Below are 19,021 nucleotides of genomic sequence, written 5' to 3'. Positions count from 1 at the left end.
TAACTTCTGTGACTACTGCAGCAGTGGCTCTTTAAACTACTATCTGGAAGCTTTCTGCTCAACTTATTGGACAAAGTAAGCCACATGGCCTTATCCGGCTTCATGGCAGTCAGAGATGTGCATTCCTATTATGTGCCAAAAGGGAGGAAAGCTGTATATATTTGATGAACACAAATGACTATATCACTACCACAACCAATGTCCTTAAGTGAGGTGCCAGACCACTCACAAAGACATGATAAGAGACTGAAAGATAATTAGGCCATAACCCAGCTCTCATCTATATATAAGGAATTGAGTTCAGAGAGTCTTAGTGGGAAGATTTCATTGGAGAATTGGTGTGCTCTGATTCTCATGGGTAATGAAATTGGATATTTTTCTTCACCTCAAGCTAAGTGAGAGAAAGCTCAATGTGGGGTCTTCTTCATAACAAGTGTTCCCTGGAGTTTGAGAAACATAAGGACTAGTATTTAATTCACAATTGGGGACGCCTAGGTGGCTCAGCAGTTGAACATCTACCATCAGCCCAGGGCATGATCCTGAAGTCCTGGGATTAAGTCCTGCATCAGGCTTTCTGCAGGGAGCCTGCTTATGTTTCTGCCTCTCTCTGTCTCCCATGAAAAAAAAATCTTTAAAAAATTCACAGTTGGGAAGACTAGAGGTACAGAAGCATGGTTGTACTGCCTGCTCTACAACAGAGTCAAAGGGGGCTTCATAGAGAGAAAACAGCACCTCCTCCAGGTGGCAAGAAAACAGTGTGTGCTTTTCTGAGGAAGAGATGTTTTCTAAGACTTAGGATCGTTTTCTAGGAGAATACTGCCCAGGAGAGGTGAAATAAACAAAAGAAAATTGTGTGGATAAATTGAGGCTAAGGGGAAGTAGAAAGTGAAGACTGAGAAGTGTCTTGCCATAATGGGAGTTACAGTCAAAGATCCTCAGTAGGACGCTCTTCAAGGAATGCACAGAAGTGTCCCATGAGAGAAAAAAATGACCAAAAAGCTGATTGACAATAGCTGATTCTTACTAAGGTTTTTACATGCACTACTTAATTTCTCACAGTATCTTATAAGGCCAGCTTTGTTATTACCTTCATTTTACAGGTCTTGAAACTGAGGCATAGAGAGATTACGTAACTTGCCCAGAGTCACAGATATTTTTTTTTTAATACATTTATTTTTTTTTTAATTTTTTTATTTATTTATGATAGTCACAGAGAGAGAGAGAGAGGCAGAGACACAGGCAGAGGGAGAAGCAGGCTCCATGCACCGGGAGCCTGACGTGGGATTCGATCCCGGGTCTCCAGGATCGCGCCCCGGGCCAAAGGCAAGCGCCAAACCACTGCGCCACCCAGGGATCCCAGAGTCACAGATATTAAGTGACAGAGCCAGAATTTGAACCAAAACTATACAATTCCATAGCACAATATTTAATTCTCTAGCTGTCCCACCTGCTTTCTATAATTATGGCCCATATGTGTCACCAGTGAAAAATTAAGAGCTTTATACAGACACATTTTAAACAGGTGGCCAAATAAATAAATAAACAAACAAACAGGGGGCCTGAATTTTTAACTATAATTTTTGTTAAATTTGGACTAAAAATTCAATTTTGTGAGGCCAAAGCAAAAGCCAAGACTAAGTAATCAAGAAATACACATTTTTGGAGGATCTGATGTCTTTTTATACTATGATATTATTAAAAATTATTTTCTTACTACCTTTTTTACTTGGAAAATTGAATAAAATGGCTTTATAAGATACAGTACAAGCCTTAATAGATTATGATTGACTTTAATTGAATAATTAAAGAGGAAATTTTTAAAGAAGAAGTTAATATAGATAAGTACTAAAGTATTTAGTTGCATATGAGCCTGAACAGTTACACACATGTGTCCATGTGCAATGCCATACATGGCAAAATGGACAAGATATAGTGTAGGGTCTTTCATTAAATTCATGACCATGAATGTCATAATGCAAATGCATACTCAATACTTCTTTTATCCATTCCTAGAAATCCAACCTATTCCCCTAATGACTTCTTCTCCCATTCTCCAAAATATTATTTTCTTTCATTTTCTCTTCTCAGACTTTCCTCTCCCTTCCCTTTACCACTCTCACTCCACAAACAGAATCTCAAATGCCTATAGGACAATAATAAAATATCCAAAATGCATATCATCAGAGCCTCAAAAGAGAAAAGAAAAAAAGAGTGAAACTGAAAAAGTATTTGAATAAATAATGACTGAAAATTCCCCAAATTTGGGGAAACAAACTTACAGATTCAAGAATCTAAATGAATAATAGAACCTGAAGAAATCTACGTTGAACTTCTGAAAACTAAAGACAGAAAAATCTTTAAAGCAGCTGAAGAGAAATGACACATCACCTATGAGAGGAAAACAATTGAGTGGTAGCCAATCTCATCAGAAATAATGGAATCCAGAAAGAAGTGGCACAAAATCTTTAATTTCTCAAAGTAAAGAACTGTCAGCCTTAAATTTGATATTTGCATCAAAACTATCCTTCAGGAATGAAAAGTAACCAAAAACATTCTCAGATGAAGGAAAACTAAAAGAATTTGTTTCTGGCACAGCTGCCTCTACAGAATATCTAAAGGATATTCTTCAAATAGAAAGAAAATTACAATAGAAAAAGTTGGAGAATGAGGAAGAAAGGTCAAAGGAAAGAGCAGAAATGTGGATAATAGACTACAGTTCTTTTGTGAGTTTTATAATCATATGCTTTATTAGTGTCCTAGGGTTGCTGTAACAAAGTACCATGAACTTGGTAGCTTAAAACAATGAGAATTTATTTCCTCGCAGTTCTGAAGGCTAGAAGTCTAAAATCAAGATGTTGGCAGGGTCGTGCTCCCTCCAAAGCCTGTAAGGATAAGATTCTTCTTTGCCTCTTCCAGCTGTTGGTTGCCTCAAGCTTTCCTATGGGAGCATAACTCCATGTTCTACCTCTGTCATCACATGGCATTCTCCGTGTGTGTGTGTGTGTGTGTGTGTGTGTGTACGTGTATGTCTTTGTCTGTGTGTGTCTGTTTCTCTTGCCTCTCTTCTCTTCTTTTTTTTTTAATTTATTCATAGAGATGCAGAGAGAGAGAGAGAGGCAGAGACACAGGCAAAGGGAGAAGCAGGCTCCATGCAGGGAGCCCGATGCGGGACTTGATCCTGGGTCTCCAGAATCACGCCCTGGGCTGCAGGCGGCGCTAAACCGCTGCGCCACCGGGGCTGCTCCTCTCTTCTCTTCTTATAGGGAAACTGGTCATATTGGATTAGAGCCCACCTTAATCCAGTATGACCTCATCTTGGTTTATCTTACTGTATCTGCAACAACTTTATTTCCAAATAAGGTAACATTCTGAAGTACTGAAGGTTAGGACTTCAACATATCTTTTGGGGATAACAATTCAACCCATAAAAAATATGCCCTCTTGACCCCAAAGTTCATGTCCTTCTCACATGCAAAATACATTTACCCTACCCCAACATCCCCAAAAGTCTTAACCAGCATCAACTCTAAGATCAAATACTCATATCTAAATGCCATCTAAATCATGTATAGGTAGGACTCTTAAATATAGTATAATCTAGGGTAAAATTCTAAGTTTCTACCTCAAGAAATTAGAAAAAGCAGGCAGCCAGGGTGGTTCAAGGGTTTAGCGCTGCCTTCAGCCCAGGGCCTGATCCTAGAGACCCAGGATCGGGTCCCATGTCAGGCTCCCCGCATGGAGCCTGCTTCTCCCTCTGCCTGTGTCTCTGCCTCTCCCTCTCTCTTTTTCTATCTCTCTCTCTCTCTCCCTCTCTCTCTCTCTCTCTGTGTGTGTGTCTCTCATGAATAAATAAATAAAATCTTCAAAAAAAAGAAAAAGAAATTAGAAAAAGCAAAGCAAAACAAAACCAAAGTAAGGAGAAGAAAGAAATTAGAAAAAGCAAAGCAAAACAAAACCAAAGTAAGGAGAAGAACAAAGTAAGGAGAAGAAAGGAAATAATGAAAATAAAAGCAGGGATCAACAAAATTGCAACATCTAGATTAGTATTTGACTAAATGACTGCATAATATAGCCTAGCCAAGTTGACAATTAAATTAACTATCACAACACTGTTTATTCTCTTTCCCTGCATTACTTTCCTCTAACTTATCTGCATATTATATACTCTGTATTTTATTTAGACATTTAGGTATTTTGGATTTGTCTGTTTTCCCCCAACTTCAACATAATCTCCAGAAGGCAGGAAATTTTGTCTATTTTGTTCTTTGTTGTGTACAGCTCCCAGAATAGTGTCTGGTACATATTATAGAGTAATTAAATATTTGTAAACTAAATTGTTATTCAGAAAGTAATTTGGTAATGTCCAGTAAATTTCAGGATATATACAAGGATATAGGTTAGAATACCAGAAAGTTGGAAATTAGTCAAATATCCATTAATAGTGGAATGGACTTTTGAAAACTGTAATTATATTCATACAATGGAATTCTCTCATTCACTTAAAGTGAATGAAATAAAATTACACATAGAAACATAGATAAGGGGGAATCCCTGGGTGGCTCAGTGGTTTAGCGCCTGCCTTTGGCCCAGGGCATGATCCTGGAGTCCCATGATCAGGTCCCACATCGGGCTCCCTGCATGGAGCCTGCTTCTCCCTCTGCCTGATTCTCTGCCTCTCTCTCTCTCTCTCTCTTTCTCTCTGTCTCTCATGAATAAATAAATTTTTAAAATATTAAAAAAAGAAACATAGATAAGTTCCAAAAACAAAATATTGAACAGGTAAAACGAGTCACAAAATGACATATAGACTATAATAACTATAAAATTTAACAATGTACAAAATAATTTTATATGTTTATATGAATCTAAAGATAAATACTCACCTATATCAGGTTACCTGTAGGGGAGAAAGGAAATTAATGAAATGAATGGGGGACTTTAATTTTATACATAATTTTAGCTATTAAAAAACAATGATCTGTTGCAAATATGAAAAACCTTAACATTCATTAACTCTAGATGGTAGGAATATGGGTGTCTGACTTTAAACTCCTTCTGTATATTTGAGATACCTAATAATTGGCAATAAAAGCATAATGGTAGAGAAGATACAATTTTAAATACCAACCACAGAAAACATCAGGACTAAAAAATAAGAAACAGAAAAAATCTGTAAAAATAATTCTTTCATACACTTTTGAAGGAGAGTCTTAAATAAATGTCCTTTTATTGGATGGCACAAGTTATTTATTGTCATTTATTTGTTTATATTAATTTATAAGTTTAATTTGATCCTATGGAGACAATAATATTTTTAGAACTGAACAAATGAATCCTACATTTCATATGAAAAAAATGTTCATATCAAGAAAAGCCAGAAAACTTGTTAAAAAGAAGAGTAATGAGAAATTGGTCTTATGAGACATTAAAATGTATTATAACAATACATAAATTAAGAGAATTGTGTGGTACTGATATATGAATTAAGTGCCCAAACCATACTTCATTTCTGATCACTTCTCTCTATTCTTGCAACCACTGGGGCTTAAAACCTTGAGTTTTAGTGGTCCTTGGGCTTTGCTGTGATAGAGCTTGGAGGGCATTTGAATTTGAATGTTTTCCTTCTTTTTCTTTTTTTCAGCCCAGAGCCTGTTGTTTCAGATAGTGTCTCTAATGCATGTTACATGTGCTCTGCTGTTGTGTTTTGGTTGCTTTGGCCTTCAGGCCAGTTGTCTGCAGAAGCTCAACATGCTTGTGGATGGTGTTTGATCCCTGGCCTGAATGTCGTGAGATTTAACTAAGTTTGCTCTGGTCTGCTCATGAAACGAGACCTGATACCACCTCCACCACAACTGAGGCCCAGCAGAACTCTGTCTGAAGACGAAATGTGGGCAAGGACTTGTGCTGCTCTACTGGAAGAAGGGCCCACCATGATGAGACTTAGGCAAGATTGACTGAGAAAGGGAATCCCACCAGATGGCAGGGAGTTAGTGCTTGTTGTAAGCAAGTTAGGCAGCCAGTGTCAACCATGATATCAGAGAAGAAATTTAAAATATATAAAAACAAATGAAAATGAAATTCAAAACACAATGATCCAAAACCTTTGGAATGCAGCAAAAGCAGTGATAAGAGGGAAGTATATACCAATACAGGCCTACCTCAAGAAGCAAGAAAAATTCCAAGTAACAACCTAAACTCACACCTAAAGGAGCTAGAAAAAAAAACAGACAATGAACCCTAAAACCAACATAAAGAAGGAAATCATAAGGATTAGAGTAGAAATCAATGATATAGAAACTAAAAAAACAATACAACAAATATATGAAACCAGGGCTGATTCTCTGAAAAAAAAAATTAATAAAACTGATAAATCCCTAACCAGATTTATCAAAAAGTAAAGAAAAAGGACCCAAATAAATAAAATTACAAATGGGAGAGGAGAAATAACAACCAACACCACAGAAATACAATTATAAGAGAATATTAAAAAAAACTATATGTCAACAAATTGGACAACCCAGAAGAAATGAATAAATTCCTATAAATATATAAACTACCAAAACTGAAAAAAGAAGAAATATAAAACTTGAAAAGACTGATAACCAACAAAGAAATTGAATCAGTAATCAAAAACTCCCAACAAACACCAAGTCCAGTACCAGATGGCTTCACAGGTGAATTTTACCAAATATTTAAAGGAGAGTTAATACATATTCATTATATAAGGTCAGCATTACCCTGATACCATAACCAGGTGGAGACACCACTAAAAAAGGGAACTATAGACCAATATCCCTGATGAACATAGATGCAGAAATTCTCAAGGAAATACTAGCAAATTTGTCGAACAATACATTTTTAAAAAATCATTCACCATGATCAGGTGGGATTTATTCTTGGGTAGCATCAGTGATTCAATATTCATAAATTGATGTGATACACACAATAATAAAAGAAGGGATAAGAACCACATGATCAAAAAAAAAAAAGAACCACATGATCATTTCAATAGATGCAGAAAACCCATTTGACAAAGTACAACATCCATTTATGATAAAAAAAAAAAACTCAACAAAGTAAGCTTAGAGGTAACATACATCAGCATAATAAAGGCCATCTAGGAAAAATATCCAACTAATATCATCATTAATGTGAAAAATGAAAAGCTTTTCCTCTAGGTTCAGGAACAAGACAGGGATGTCCACTCTCACCACTGTTATTTAACATCCTAACCACAGCAATCAGATGGTGAAAAGAAATAAAAGGCATCCAAATTGGCAAGAAAGAAGTCAAACTTTCACTATTTACAGAACTGCTAGGACTGATATACAAAATCAATCAATTCACAGGGTACAAAATCAGTGTGTAGAAAGCTGCTGCATTTCTATACACAAATAATGAAGCAGCAGAAATAGAAATTAAGGAATCAATGCCATTTACAATTGCACCAAAACTCGTAAGATACTGAGGAAGAAACCTAACCAAGGAGGTGAAAGACCTGTACTCTGAACCCTAAAACCAACATGGCAAAACTATAAAACACTGATGAAAAAATTGAAGCAGACACAAAGAAATGGAAATATACACCATTCTCATGGATTGAAATATATTATTAAAATGTTTATATTACCCAAAGCAATCTACCCATTTGATGCTATCCTTATCAAAATACCAACAGTATTTTTCGCAGAGTTAGAACAAAAAATTCTACAATTTGTATGGAACCATAAAAGACTCTGAATACCCAAAGCAATTCTGAAAAAGAAAAGCAGAATTGGAGGCATCACCCTTCCAGAGTTCAAGTTATATTATGAAGCTGTAGTGATTAAAATAGTATGATACTGGCAAAAAAATAGACACATAGATCAATGAAATAAAACAGAAAGCCCAGAAGTGGAGGGCGGGGCAAGATGGCGGAAGAGTAGGAGTCCCCAACTCACCTGGTCCCAACAACTTACCTAGATAACTTTCAAAACACCCTGAACACCTACGAATTTGATCTGAGATTTAAAGAAAGAACAGCTGGAATGCTAAAGAGAGAGAAGTTTTTGCTTCTAGCAAGGTAGGAAGGTGGGAAAAAAAGAAAAAAGAAAGAAAAGAAAGAAAGAAGAAAGAGAGAGAAAGAAAGAAAGAAAGAAAGAAAGAAAGAAAGAAAGAAAGAAAGAAAGAAAAAAGGAAAGAAAGAAAGAAGAAAGAAAGAGAGAAAGAAAAAGAAGAAAAAGAAAGAAAGAAAGAAAGAAGAAAGAAAGAAAGAAAGAAAGAAAGAAAGAAAGAAAGAAAGAAAGAAAGAAAGAAAGAAAGGCAGCCCCAGCGGCGCAGCGGTTTAGCGCCGCCTGCAGCCCAGGACGTGATCCTGGAGACCCTGGATCTAGTCCCAGGTCAGGCTCCCTGCATGAAGCCTGCTTCCCCCTCTGCCTGTGTCTCTGCCTCTCTCTCTCTGCATCTCTATGAATAAATAAATAAAATATTGAAAGAAAAGAAATAAAGGAAAGAAAGAAGGAAAGAAAGGAAGAAAGAAAGAAGTGGGGGGAGAGGACCCGTGCGCAAGGAGCCAGGCTAAAGCAGAACTGTGGCGAATGCCTCCGTGTCAGGAAAGCCCAGTCCTAGAGAAACGGGAAGTTTAAAAATCGGTGCTGGATTTTTCCCGGATGGAAAAGTGCTTAACAGGGAAATCAGGCAGACTCTCAGGAGGGGCAGTGAAGCCTCCAGATTCCCGGAGTCACAAATAGAGGAAGTGCGCCCGGGGGAAAGCACACCTCAAACCTTGGATGCATCTTGGTAAAGGGCTGGAACTTGTAGCCCTCGGGGTATTTGGGAGAAGCCAGTGGGTTAGGTGGGCCGGCTCTGGATGGAGGTGGCTGTGCCCTGTTGCCTTCAGGAGCCGCAGTCCCAGGGAGCATGGTTCCAGCAGCACAGGGCCCCAGATCCCAGGCACCCAAGTGGACAAAGCCGGCGATCCTGCGTTCTCCCTGGGACAGGCAGAACCGGGGAGGGCACAGGACAGCGAGAATTCTACTGCCGCTGGGCGCCCCGCAAGCTGTGCAGATCAGTGCACCCACACTGGCCCCAGGAGCATCTAGGCCAGTACGGACTGGGAGACTGCGGCAGTTACTACCGAGGAGCTGACTCCACAGTTGGAAATCTGGCCGCCGCCATTGCTGTTTTTCCTACTTGCTTCACCGAGTGCCTGGGAGAGGCAGGGCTGCCAGGGAACAAAGGCCTCACAGAATAAACACCTCACACTGAGCCCAGCACCTGGCAGGTGTGGGACATCTCCCCCAGGCACACACACCTGAGAATCAGGGCAACAGGCACCACCCCCAGAAGAACTGCTGGAAGAACAGAGGAAGAAGAGCAAGTTCTTGACCAACCAGCGCTGGAAAGGTCCAGGACCAGGGGAAATAGTATATAGAACTAGAGGGTCCCCCCCCCCCACCTTTTTAAACTTTTTTCCTTTTTCCATTACAACTCATTTTTCTATTAAACTAAAAATTTCCATTATTTTTTCTCTTTTCCCACCTTAAATACAATATTTTACCAGCTCTTCATTTTTACATTTTTTTCTTTTTGACTTTCATATTTCTATAATTACATGTCTTGGATATATTTTTCATGTCTGTATTCCCTTCAACATACTCAATTTAATTTTGGGAGAGATATGAGATATGGGTTTTTGGTTTTGTGTTTTTTGTTTTCTCTGACTCATTTTGTTCTACAATGGCAGAAGTTAATACCTTCTAAAACATGACCAGCATGTACCCAGAACCACATGGAATACCATGCTGGTTCATTCTGTGAGATTATATTCTCTCTTCATTTCCATTCTGCTACCCATCTTTTATCACATTTATGTTTTGGTGGTCAATGTCGGAGCTTTCTACAAGTATTGCTGGTTTATATAAATTTTGGATTGAGCATCTTCTAACATACAGAACTTAATACACCCAGAACCAAGAGGATCACCCTCTAAGACCCCTCAGGTAGACCACATTCTCCCTCCACTACAACTTCTTCACCACCACCATCTCCCAGTTCCCCCTTTTTTCTTTTTTTCTCTCTTTCCTCCTTACTTTTGATTTTTTCTCTTCTTTTTTTCTTCTTTGGGATTCTTGGCCTTTTATTTTTTACTAATTTGTTTAAAAATTTGTTTTTCACTTGAGTGGTCCTTTTGTTTTATTTCACTCTGATCTTTGTTATCATTTTCTTGTCTCTTACCTCATCAGAATCATCTAGGGTGAAATTTACTTAGGTTGTGGTTGATATTCTTGACTCAGCCTGCTCATACAGCCACTCTGCACTAAACAAAATGACTAGGAGGAAGAACTCACCACAAAAGAAAGAATCAGAAACAGTACTCTCTGCCACAGAGTTACATAAGGATTACAATTCAATGTCAGAAAGCCAATTGAGAAGCACAATTATAAAACTACTGGTGGCTCTGGAAAAAAAGAGTAAAGAACTCTAGAGACTTCATGACTGCAGAACTTAGATCTAATCAGGCTGAAATTTAAAATAAATTAAATGAGATACAATCCAAACTGGATGTTCTAATGGCTAGGGATAATGAGGTGGAAGAAAGAGCGAGCAACATAGAAGACAAGTTGGTGGTAAGCAAAGAAGCTGAGGAAAAAAGAAAAAAAAAACAATTAAGAGACCACGAGGAAAGGCTAAGGGAAATAAATGATAGTCTCAGAAGGAATAACCTACGTATAATTGGGGTTCCAGAAAACACCGAGAGGGACAGAGGGCCAGAAAGCATATTTGAACAAATCATAGCTGAGAACTTCCCTAATTTGTGGAGGGAAACAGGCAGATCTAGGAGATAGAGAGGTCCCCTCCCAAAATCAATAAAAACCGTTTTCAAGACCTCGATATTTAATAGTGAAACTTGCAAATTCCAAAGATAAAAAGAAAATCCTTAAAGCAGTGAGAGACAAGAGACTCAACTTAGAAGACATAGATAAAGGAAAAGAAATAGATAAAGGAAAAACAGAAGGAAATGGAAGAATTGGAGACATACGCTACTGCTACTAGGAAAAAAGTAAGACAGCCAAAAGAATGTTGTACTACAGGTTACACAAGACCTAGAAAATAAAAACCCTATGGAAAGCAAGGTTTGGGGAAAGAAGATATAACTAAAGACATACTGGTGTTCACTGAGTGGCACAACTTTTGGAAGCATCAATAATAGCTTCAGTTCAGGGATTTGTTGAGCATGCTTCACTTGTTGAGTTATTTGTGAGGACAAGAGGTGAACCTTTCTGAAAAGGCAGCTATTGTAGTCCTAAGGAACATGGAGCAAACAGCCACTGTGGCACAGAACTAAACCCTTGAGAGTGGTTGTTAAGTAAAGTGAGAATGAAAAGGAAAGGATTACAGCTCCTCACCTGCACTCCCTCCTTCAAGGAGGACATAGTAATAGGATTGGCCCAGATCCCTTGAGCCACATTTGCTACTGTGTCTGGGTTGGTCACTATGGGTTAAAAAGTTATATACTGCAGATGTTTTTCTATCTTTTAGAGAAATTAAAACACTAAGCCAGTCTCCTGCATGCCCAGCGACTTTGCTTTCTTGCTTCCTTCACTTAGTATTTCAAGTACTTAATAGTACTTAATATCAATCTAGTGGTCAATTACTAATAAGTTTGGGGCTTGGCAGGAAAAGGTGAAGCCATTTTTGGACCTTCAGTCTAAATCGTGTACTAAAATTCAGCTTTACCAGACAGCCCTGTATCAGAGTACTGAGTTTGAAATCCAGTAATCACAAAGTAGTGTTTTAATTCCTATCTATCCTTGTCCCTTGTGTGTATGGTTCCTTTGTGGCTTTTATTATGGGAGACATAATGAGATTAAGTCAAACCTGGGTATTCCTGAATCCCTATCCATAACACCAAATTACTATGATCAAAATATTTATCCTAGCTTTTAGCTATCAGGACTTGGCATCAGGGCCTACAGAGCTGACCACATCCATTAGGATATGATCAAGTAACAGACTATATGTGAGGCAACATTTGGCTAGTCCCTGGGAACACTGTCACGAATAAATTATTTTCTGATCTCTAGCTAAAACTTGCTGTAGAACCCTTTTCATTCACAGTGCATTCCTTTTATGACCATTTAGTATCTCCCTCTAAAAGTCCCCACATCAATGAAATCCCTGTGGAAATGAAGTTAGCTTCTTATTGCTAAGCCAATCAATCAATAGGGGGTAGAGGAACAAAATGTTGATTTCTCAATAACTGAAAATAGTCTTTCATTGTCATGTTTACTATTTCAGGTGGCTTCTTGCTGGGAAGATGATGGGTGATTTTTTCTTTACATAGGCTTTCTGTGCTTCCCAAATTTTCTATTTCTATTTCACCACCTTGATAATCAGGGAATTTTTTTAAAAAAGGAAATCCCATAAATTGAAAGGATTGAATTAGGAGAAAGAGATTTTTGCCCATAATTCCAGACTGATCTTGATAATCAAAGCTATAGCCTTCAGAGGAGAACTGTCAATATTGAAATTATGAGGAATGATGCCTATCATAACAAATGATAAATAATATATAAATAATTTACTATTTGCATGTTTTACATTTTTAGGCCAACACATTTCTAAATTGTTTTTTATTTTTTAAATTTTGTCTCTGAACAACAAAACTAATTATTTGATTTTATCTTAGCATCCCTCAGTCTTAATTGCCCTTTCTACAGGTGATGGGATTATAAAAAAAAGTTATTTTCAATTATCCTGTATGCTTTTAGGGCAAACATGGTCCTTAAAAGTTTGGTGAAAGATCTCAGATTCTGGTAGGGTACGAGGCCCTGATAATCTTAGGGAGTAAAACAGGAATAGTAACATTTTCCCATAACAGAACAAGACTGAGTCATATTCCAAAAAGAGTTTTGACATCCAGGAGAAAAAATTGAGTTTGTTATTATCTGTTCTTATGAACATGGAGCAGATAATATCTTTAGCTGATATCAGAAAGAACAATGCCCAATCTAAGTTTGGAGGTCCTTGTTAGTGTGGATAAAGACTCGGGCTACAGTGCATCCCTAGAAGACAGTCTCTGCAGTGCCCTCAGAATTCTTCAACCTATTTTTTTTTGTCTTTCACTAAGTAGAGATGAAGCAGCCCTCATTCTCATAATTGAAGGTAAAATAGTCTCTCTGGTTTTCATGAGAGCCTGTGATATAGTCTTCCTTGACAGTTTTTAAATCAACTTACCAACTTGTTTTTTTAAGATTTTATTTATTCATTCATGAGAGACCCAGAGAGAGGCAGAGACACAGACAGAGGGAGAAGCAGGCTCCATGCAGGGAGCCCAAGGTGGGACTCTATGCCAGGTCTCCAGGATCACACCAGGCTGAAGGCAGCGCTAAACCACTGAGGCACCCAGGCTGCCCATCAACTTACCAACTTTTAATGTCCATAGACATTAAAAGTCACATTAAAGTGAGAATTGAGAAATATATACACCCATTTAACTGCCACCCCAATTAAGAAATAGAATATTTTTATCACTCCAAAATATTGTCTCACGCTCCTTATACAAGTCTCAGCCTCAGGGGTGCCTGGGTGGCTCAGCAGTTCTGTGGCTGCCTTCGGCTCAGGTCGTGATCCCCGGGTCTGGGATCAGGTCCTGCATCGGGCTCCTGCGGGGAGCCTGCTTCTCCCTCTGCCTGTGTCTCACTGCCTCTCTCTGTGTGTCTCTCATGAATAAATAAATCTTTTTTAAAAAAGAAACTCCCAGCCTCAGGAAACCACTGATCTGTGTTTGGTCATAACTGGTTAGTTTTTTCTTTTGCAGAATTGCAGTGAGTGAAATCATGCAATATGTACTGTTTTATGTCTAGCTTTTTAAACTCAGCATAGTTTTTTTGATTCACCCATATTTTTTCATCCATGTTGTTATTTGTATCAGTATTCATGCTTTGTAAAAACAGGTGTGTTGGAGTATTCTTTATATACCATGAAATAGGTAAACTATGATGCATTCATTTGATTGGAATACTGTACAGCAATAAAAAGGAATGAACTAGGAAGAAAGAGAATTTACCAAGTTCCCCATTCCACCATTCTGAAAGTCTAACTCCTTCTATTTCATTACTTTATATTGCTGTATATATCATTTTGTATGTGTATGGTGTGAGGTAGAGGTTATGGTTTGCTTTTCTTCCCATATAAATATCCAGCAGTTCCAGTACTATTTGTTAAAAACACTAACAGCTCTCCATTGAATTTCCTTTGTACTTTTTAAAAGAGATTTATTTATTTATTTATTCATTTATTCATTTATTTATTTAAGAGACAGAGAGAGTGAGCACATGTGGGAGGGGCAAAGAGAGAAAGCAGCTCAAGCACACTCCATGCTGAGCATGGAGCCCAACAAAGGGCTCAGTTTCACAACACTAAGGTCACAGCCCGAACTGAAATCAAGAGTCAGGCGTTTAACCAACTATACCACTCAGGTGCCCCTCCTTTGTAATTTTGTCAAAGATCAAGTGAAATAAAATATTTACAAATCATATATTCACCAAAGAATATACAGATAACTTTCTAAACTCAACCATGAGAAAACAACCCTATTTTTTAATGGACAAGAGACTTTAACAGATGCTGCATCAAAGAAGATATACAGTTGGCAAACACACAAAAAAAGAGGTTCAACATTAATAGCCATTCGTAAAATCTAAACTAAGAACATAGAATATGGGGGTGCCTAGGTAGCTCAGTTAGTTAAGCATCTGACCGTGGCTCAAGTCATGATCTCAGGGTCCTGGGTTTGGGCCCCATTTCTGGTTCCACGATCAGCAGGGATTCTGCTTCTCCCTCTGCCTCTCTCCTTGCTTGTGCTCTCGCTCTCTCGCTCTCTCTCTCTCGCTCTCAAATAAATAAAATCTTTAAAAAAACAAAAAAGAACATGGAAAATGTACAAATGACTAAAAAGCACATGCAAACATTCATCGCTTATCAGAGAAATGCAAATAAAGACCACTACATATCTATCAGGTGGCTAAAATAAAAAGTATTTATGTCAAATGCAAGTGGGAATGCAGAGAATATGATAAATGTTAAATGCTGGTGAGGATGTATCAACCTAACATCTCTCCTATATTGATGATTAAAATGTAAAATGGTACAGCCACTCTGGGAAATATTATTAAACTTTTGTAAAACATTAAGCAGAGAGACTACTTCCAGAATGAAGGCATGAAATGCTCCATGAATCCTCTTCCCAGAGAAACAATCATAACTGGCAAAGATTATTTTTTTTAAAATAACCATTTAAAAGTCTGGAAATTTTCTTAAGGGCATAGAGCAAATGAAGAGATATTTATTCAAGAAAATCTACTAAATCTTGGTAAAAGCAGTGAGAATCTAAGCTCAGTGAAATAAGCTCCACTGTGAGCATGTAAATCAAAGATGATAGGGTTTCTTTTCAGGAGGGGTAGGCAACCAGCATGTCTCATTTTCCCCAGATTCATGTTGTAGCTCTATGCTAACCAAGCATGATTGAGAGGATGGAGTTTCCTTCTCTCAACCAGACTTAACTAATAGTATGGAAGCTCTAACCTAAGCATGACAGGCCAAAAACACTTGTCTCCTATAACCCACACCCCAGCTGACTTATAGAATATTTTCCATACCAAGAAAGGCAAGACATACTGCTTATAAAGCAGGTGTGTCACTCTGATACAGATCACTGTTCCAACCCCAGCTCTGGATCAGTGACACAGATTTTGTTCAAGGACAGTCAAAAGAATAGAGAACTCTAAACTCTCCCAAAGGGAACTGACTTTATTTGGAATACATTGTGGGGAAGTTCAAGCCAAAGGATACTCTTGAGGAATGCCTGAGTGGCTCAGCAGTTGAGCACCTGCCTTTGGCTCAGGCTGTGATCTGTGGTCCCAGGATAGAGCCCCTCATCGGGCTCCTGCATGGAGCCTGCTTCTCCCTCTGCGTGCATCTCTGCCTCTCTCTGTGTGTCTCTCATGAATAAATAAATAAAATCTTTTTTAAAAAGGTGCTCTTGAAACACTGGAGATTTTTGTGGTAAGCAAAGAAGAAGCTAGTAGCTTCATGAGAACACAACAAACTAACTATATAGACCAATTTACTAGAGAGATTGAGGGAAAGACAGCTAAGAAAAGCCCTCCTGGAGTCAAAGCAAAACTCAAAGGCTGGCCTCAAAGCTACCTCTGCAAAGGGGTCCAAGTTTAATTGGATCAGATTGAGGAGCAACGTATGCCACAGGGCATTGTTGAAAACAGTAGGGCAATTAGCCAGCAATTAGTGGTGCCTAACAGCTCTCTATGTTACTAAAAAAAGGCAGACAGCTTAACAGATCAGAGAAAGAGACAAAAGGAGCTCCGCAAAATCACTGTTATTTCAGAGTGACTGCTTGCATGCCTAAAACTATGCCTTCAGAAGAATTACATTAAAATTTGCACATTATATGGGAAACAGACTTCACTAAAATAGGACATCCATATCACTAAACAAAAATATAAACAACAATAACAAAAAAGCCTAAGCAAACAACAGTAACAATAAACCTCAGAGAGGGTCAGTATACAGTTGTCACAATATCTTAGCTCAAATAGCCAGTTTAAAATATAAATACATATTAGAAATGAAAAAATAGGAAAGTATAACTTGTACACAAGAAAGGAGGCAGAAACTGAAACTGACAGTGAGAGAGGCTTGATGTTAGATTTGGTAGACAAAGATTACAGATTTGCTATTATAATAAATATGCTCAAAGAACTAGAGGAATTAATATCCAAAATCTATAAAGAACTTATAAAACTCGGGCAGCCCCGGTTGCTCAACAGTTTAGCGCCGCCTTCAGCCCAGGGCCTGATCCTGGAGACCCAGGATCAAGTCCCACATCAGGCTCCCTGCATGGAGCCTGCTTCTCCCTCTGCCTGTGTCTCTGCCTCTCTCTCTCTCTCTTTCTCTCTCTCTCTCTCTCTGTCTCTCATGAATAAATAAATAAAAATAAAATCTTTTTTTTAAAAAGAACTTATAAAACTCAACACCCCAAAAATGAATAATCCAATTTAAAAATGGACAGAAAACATGAATAGTTTTTGAAATAAGACATGCAGTTCACCAACTGACACATGAAAAGATGCTCAACATCACTAATCATCAGGAAAATACAAATCAGAACTATCATGAGCTATTACCTCACACATATCAGAATGGCTAAAATCAACAACACAACAAACAACAGGTGTTGGTGAGGATACAGTAAAAGGGGAACCCTCCTCCACTGTTAGTGGAAATGTAAACTGGTGCAGCCACTTTGGAAAACAGTATGGAGGGTCCTCAAAAAGTTAAAAATACAGCCACCCTATGACCCAGCATTTGCATTACTAAGTATTTAAAGTAAGGATGCAAAAATACTGATTCAAAGGGATACATGAATCCTGCTGTTTATAGCATTATCAACAATAGGCAAATTACAGAAAGAGCCCAAATGTTCATTAACTAAAGTAATGGACAAAAAGATACGGTGTGAATATACAATGGAATATTACTCAGCCATAAAAATAATGAAACTTTGCCATTTGTAATGACATGGAAGGAACCAGAGAGTATTATGCCAAGTGACATAAGTCAGTCAGTGAAAGATAAATACCACGTGATTCCACTCATAAGTAGAAATTAAAAAACAAAACAGATGAACATAGCAGGGGAAAGAGGCAAACCATGGTAGACTCTTAATCATAGAAAATAAACTGAGGGTTACTGGAGGCGAGGTTTGTGGGGGAATGAGTAAAACAGGTGATGGGAATTAGGGAGTGCACTTGTGATGAGCACCAGGAGTTGTGTGGGAGTGCTGAATCACCATATTATACACCTAAAACTAATATTATACTGTTTATTAACTAGCTAGATTTTTTTAATTTTTAAATATTTTATTTATTAACTCATGAAAGACATACAGAGAGAAGCAGAAACATACAAAGAGGAAGATTGAGGGAGCCTGCTGCAGAACTCAATCCCAGGACACCGGGATCATGCCCTGAGCTGAAGGCAGATGCTCAACCACTGAGCCACCCAGGCATTCCAACTAACTGGAATTTAAATAAAAACTTAAAAAAAGAACTAGATCTTTCATCCATTTTGAGTTTATCTTTGTGTATGGTGAAAGAGAGTGGTATAGTTTCATTCTTCTGCATGTGGATGTCCAATTTCCCCAGCACCATTGATTGAAGAGACTGTATTTTTTCCAGTGGATAGTCTTTCCTCCTTTGTCGAATATTAGTTGACCATAAAGTTGAGGGTCCACTTCTGGATTCTCTATTCTGTTCCATTGATCTATGTGTCTGTTTTTGTGCCAGTACCATGCTGTCTTGATGACCACAGCTTTGTAGAACAACCTGAAATCTGGAATTGTGATGCCCCCAGCTATGGTTTTCTTTTTTAATATTCCTCTGGCTATTCAGGGTCTTTTCTGATTCCACACAAATCTTAAAATAATTTGTTCCAACTCTCTGAAGAAAACGCTTTTCATTACTATGTACATATGACAATGCTCATGCTCTTTGGCTGTAAACACTCATTAATTTTTGAAGATTTTTATCTTTACTCAAAATGGATGAAAGATCTAAATGTGAGACAAGACTCCATCAAAATCCTAGAGGAGAACACAGGCAACACCCTTTTTGAACTTGGCCACAGTAACTTCTTGCCTGATTCATCCATGAAGGCAAGAGAAACAAAAGCAAAAATGAACTATTGGGACTTCATCAAGATAAGAAGCTTTTGCACAGCAAAAGATACAGTCAACAAAACTAAAAGACAACTTACAGAATGGGAGAAGATATTTGCAAATGACATATGAGATAAAGGGCTAGTATCCAAGATCTATAAAGAACTTATTAAACTCAACAGCAAAGAAACAAACAATCCAATCATGAAATGGGCAAAAGACATGAACAGAAATCTCACAGAGGAAGACATAGACATGGCCAACAAGCACATGAGAAAATGCTCCTTATCAGTGGCCATCAGG

The sequence above is a fragment of the Vulpes lagopus genome, chromosome X (genome assembly GCF_018345385.1).
Source record: "Vulpes lagopus strain Blue_001 chromosome X, ASM1834538v1, whole genome shotgun sequence".
NCBI classification, from domain to species: Eukaryota; Metazoa; Chordata; class Mammalia; order Carnivora; family Canidae; genus Vulpes; species Vulpes lagopus.
This window is presented reverse-complemented; position numbering follows the sequence as displayed.